Source organism: Tupaia chinensis, unplaced genomic scaffold (assembly GCF_000334495.1).
Source record: "Tupaia chinensis unplaced genomic scaffold, TupChi_1.0 Scaffold141414_1, whole genome shotgun sequence".
NCBI classification, from domain to species: domain Eukaryota; kingdom Metazoa; phylum Chordata; class Mammalia; order Scandentia; family Tupaiidae; genus Tupaia; species Tupaia belangeri.
In genome coordinates, this window is record NW_006201276.1 from 407,993 (window position 1) to 413,537 (window position 5,545).

Consider the following 5,545-nt stretch of genomic DNA (forward strand, 5'->3'; position numbering starts at 1 on the left):
AGCTAGTGGTAGGGAGCCCCCCCTCCCACCCCCCGCCTTCTATCTCTGTTTCTGTGTCCTGGTTCCTGTCTCTCCCTCCTTCTGTCTTCCCTTTTATTTTGTAATTTTGCCTTTTTACACGTTTTTCAAAAGGCACAGTTTTTCTCTGGCTCTCAACTCCACCTTTAATCTTGTTAATTATCACTCTGGTCCTCCCACCCAGTCAGAAGAAGCCAGGCCTTCAGAAGAAGGTTCTATATGGCTCCAGTGAAGTAGATTTTTTGCGTGGCATGCAAGCATGCCGTGCGGTTTTTTATTTTGTAATTTAAAAAAAAAAAAAAAGAACAGTAATTACAATTTTTTACAATTTTTTTCTGTCTTTTTTTTCTCTTTTTGTTGTTTCCCTCTCTCTTTTTCATTTTCGTTTTTCTTGTCTCTCCACCCTCCAATATCCTTTCAATGTGTTTTTAGACAGATCTAAGAGCACTGTAGCTAAACATCCAAATACTAATAGGGTTATAATGTTCCCCAATATCTACCGAATCTGCTGCACCATTGATCACAACAGAACGGCAAAGAGATTCTAGATCACCTCTGTCTGCTTGCTCCTGAACTTTCAGGCTGAATTTCAGGAATTTGAAAGTAACATACCATTCATCAGATGACAAGAATCACTGCCGGATCACAAGAAATATGGGAATACAAGAAAATACCTCTCCTCCAAGGGAAAAGGGTAAGTCTTCTTCATCCACAAGCAGTTCGAGAAAATCATGGAAATGTCTGATAAGGAATTTAGAGCATTCATAATGTCGAAGCTAACAGAGATGGAAGAGAAGAGAGATTATGAACTGCTAAAGAGAAAGGAGAAAGAAGTTGATGAGTTCCAGGAGATGAGGAAATTCTTGCAAGATCTAAAAGAGAAATTACACACTTTACAAAAGACTCTAATGGAACTGCTAGAGAAGAAGTCTATAATACAAGAAGTCAAAATCTCCCACAGGGGATGGCCACACTGCAATCCCTTCTTCTCCATTCTCCTCCTGGGATCTTGGGCATGCACACACACACACACATACACACATGGCGTGAGTTTCAATCCACCAGATCTAGGATTTGAACCACAGTCAGCCATGTGGGAGTCTGGCAACATAACCATTACACTATCTGCTGGCCCTGAGTGCTTATATTTTGTATCTTGAGATGTCAGCTACTGTAGCATGGTGTTATCATAATAATTAAGACCTTTAAAAATATTTCATTTTTATCTTATTTTAAAATTGCATTTACATTGTACATAGTATATTTCAGCTTAGTGATAGGCGTGCTCAACTTGTTTCTCAGTGTTTTTTAACTGATCGTCTTTGGAGATCACTGGTACTAAGGGAGTAACATGGGTAATGAATTCAAAGGCTCTGAATTCAAGTTATGTCCCCTACTTTCCAAACTACCATGAACCAAGCCAAGATTATTTCCCTCCTACACTAATGCAGTAGCTTCCTAATTATACTTCTAGACCTCCATCTTATTCTTTTATATCAGGCAATGGTGTTACTAGTGGGCACCATTTATATAGAATCCAACATGTACTGCCCCAGGAGCTCTGTAGCCATAACCAGCTTTTCAAAAAAATCTGGTCATGTCACTCTTCTATTTAGACACCTTCAATCACTTCCTGTTGCTCTGAACCAAAGGTGCTCAAAATAGAATCCTAAAGTCCCTGAGGGTCCCTGAGATTCTTTAAACAGGTCCACAAGGTCTTCCTTTTTCAAAACAACCACTTTCCTGTGTGAAATCATATTTTTCCCCACATACTTTGACCCAAACAGCATAATGCAGAAGAAGCAGATATGAAAGTCCATATTACAGAGATCTGAAAATATGTAAAGCACTTATTTATTTTTTGGTTTTGGTAAACAGAAAATATTGGTTGTTTCTCATAAATTGCTATTTATGCTAACATACACTAGGTTCATTGTTATTTTTAAGTGAATAAAACATTTTTCATTTTAATTTATTTTATAATTTTTAAAATTTATTTTACATTCTTTCACTGAACATCATAGCATACAAAATGTGATTTCCCATCCAGAATACACTGTAATGTTGCTTCATCATACATGTTATTATCAACAAATAATTTTCCATTTCTTGTTTCTTGTATATATATTTTTCCCCCTACTTCTCACCCTCTGCCCTTTACCACCCTCCTCCCACACTGTCTCTGGTATCTGCAGTTGCTTTCCATTCCTTTTTTCCCCCCACATTTCATTGATTGACAAAATATCTTAATTACATACTTTCAATAGCACGTTCAACTGATATATACATATCTGTGAACACACGTTTACTTTAGTCATGAAACTCTGTGGGTAGAATGAATATATTATAAAATAGCACCTAGCTGAGGCTATATAGCTTACTGTGGTCATTAAATAGGTGTTTTTTACTATATTTTTTTAATTCCAAGAAAGGTAGTTACAATCAAAATAAAAAAATGTTAAGAGAACTTTGTTTAAGACTTAAAACCAGGGGACCAGCAATTGGCATAATGGCTATGTCGCTGGACTCCCATGTAGTCAACCGTGTTCAGGTACCACACTTGGTGGCTTAATCTCACACCGCACATGTATGCATGCGTTTCCAAGGTCCTGAGAGGAGAATGGAGGAGAAGGGATTGTGGCATGGCCATCCCTGCTGGGGGGTGATTTCTCACTTTCTGTCTCTCTGTCTGTCTCTGTCTTTCTGGCAAGTGCACACACCCTACAGCAAAAACCTCTAAAAAAAAAAAAAAGACTTAAAGCCAGGAAACAGGTTAGGATTCTGTTTGAATAATAGGTACATGGGACCTGTCCACAACTTAAGAGAACACAAAAAAATCTTAACTCTGGAAATGAAAGCGTAGAAGAGGATCAGTAATGTTTTAGTCAAAAGTCATAAAATTCTTATTTCACCAGTTCAGAGTCATCTACTTTATCTGTGAGTTCTGATCTTTCCATTTAGATTCTGGAACATAACATTCAACTCTGGACTTGTCCCTACCATTAAGCTGGCCATTTTCTTAGTTGATTTTGAATTCTCATTTCTGTGTGTCTGACTTTAGTTTGCCTGAGATAGCACTCCCTTCAGAACTTCTTGGAGAACTGGTCTGGTGTCAGTAAATTCTTTCAGGTTTTGTTTGTCTGAAAATGTTCTTGACTTCTCTCCCCATATGAAGGATAATCTTGCCAGATATAGTATTCTTGATTGAAATTGTTTTTCACTCAATGCTTTGAGTATATTTTCCCATTCTTTCCTTGCTCACATTGTTTCCAATGACAGAACCACTGTTAGCCTGATGGGATATCCTTTGTAGGTAACTTGACATTTCTCTCTTGCCAATCTTACTATCTGTGGTTTTAGTCAATTTGGCTATAACGTGCTGTGGAGAAGATCTTCTTGGGTTGATCCTATTTCCTTTGTATTTCTTGGATCTAGATCTTTGAATGCCTCTCTAGGTTTGGGAAGTTTTCTTCCAGGATTTCATGGAATAGATTATCAATGCCCTTATTAGTCTCTTCACCTTCTGAGATACCAATTATCTGGATGTTTGGGTGTTTAGTGGTATCTAGTATTTCTCATATAGTATTCTCATTTTTTTTGGGGGGGGGGCTATTTTCTTCATGGTATATTTTACTTGCCCAGCTTTTCTGTCTTCTACATTCAATTTTCTGTATGGCCTAGTCTGCTTTTAATACTTTCAAGGGAGGTTTTGACTTTCTGTATTATAGCCTTCATCTCCAACAGTTCCATCTGATTCTTTTTTATGATGTGTATTTCCTCTTTCAGCTCTCCTAAGAACTTCCTCACCTCCTGGAACTCGTTGGCTCTTTTCTTCTGGAATTTATTGTCTCTCTTCTCTTCCATCTCTGTTAGCTTTGTCACTATGAATATTCTAAATTCTTTATCAGACATTTCCGTGAGTTCCATTGTACTGTCTGTGGATGAAGAGGAGTTATTCTTTTCCCTTGAGGGAGAGGTATTTTCTTGGTTTCTTATATTTCTTGTGTCTCTGTGGATAATTTCTAGTCATCTAATGGGTTATTCATTCCTTCCTAATTTCTAGAAGTTCAATCGGAGCAATCAGAGGCTCACAGGAGAGGTGGTCCACAAAGTCCTTGTCATTCCATTTTTCTCCCTTTGTGTGACAGATTCAGGGAAATTGAGGAATATGTTAACCCTAACAGTATTCAGATGCTTGGCTATGTTTCACTTAGATCTGTCTAGACACTCAGTGTGTGGAGGCTGAGCAGCTGTGATGAGGTAAAAGAAAAAATATAAGAAAACAGAGAAAGAGAGAAAGAAAAAAGAGAAAAAAGTATTTATGTAACATAAATACATTTTTTTAAATATATAAATACATGCCACATGAAAGTACTAGATCTCAGCTCTCATTGCAGACTCAGTCTTCTGAAGACCTGCCATTTTTGCCTCTCCTAAATGGGAGAGGGAAAATGGTAGGGGATTATTACCAAGATAAAGGAGGATTTCAGAGCCAAGAAAATACTTTACCTTAAAAAATTTAAAAAATGAAAAATTTAATAAAGGAAAGACAGACAGAGAGAGAAGGGTAGAGGGAGCTCTACCAGGGTGACTTCTCAGCAGAACATCTTTGTTTCTTATTCCCTGAAAGCACTAGATCTCAGCAATCATGGCAGGCTCCTCAGTCTATTTTCTAATGCAGTAAAAGTAGATTGATACAGCCCATATAAACAACAGCTTTTGGGAGTCCTAAATAATTTTAAAATGTATTTATTTATTTATTTACTTACTTACTTATTCATTCATTCATTCATTCATTCATTCATTCATTTATTCATTCATTTCATGAGCGTGAGAGACAGAGACACGTATTCCCAATAGGATCTTGATGTTGTGATCCACCCTTAGCCTTAGCCAGTCCCAGATCATGAGCATGCATGTGCCCAGCATACTCAAGGAGGTCTCTAATGCAAATGTGGAACTATCCCCTGTGATTCATACTCATGGAACCAGTATGCCAACCATCTAACCCCAATAATGTTTAAGTTCACTATAAAGGAGGTCCTAAGACCAAAAAGTTTGAAAACTGCTGCTCTGAAGGACGAAGTTCAAAATCCTTAAGCACAAAGGCTTGCCAAGATCTACCTGATCTGATACATGCCTGTTCTTTGGCCTTACATCTTCCCTCTAACAGTTTGTAATCTGGTTATACAGAACTATTGACAGTCTCCCTGACCAGCACATCTATCTCTACCTCTTACGACAAACACTGGGGACTTGGAAGATCATTTCTAAAGAGAAGGCGCCTAGGAAGAAGTCATAGCACTATTAGGAATCTTAATGGCTCTATTTATTGGTCAGGGTTCCTGGTTTCAAACAAACAACAGAACTCCTTCTAGCTAGTTACAGCAGAAGCATAAGGATCCAAATGTATTCAATAACTCAGAAAATTTGGATTGGACAGGAAACTAGAGAAACTGCCTCCAAAAACCATACCCTATTGAGCTTCTCTGGGAGAGGTACTACTGCTGCTTTAGGTAGGCAAATG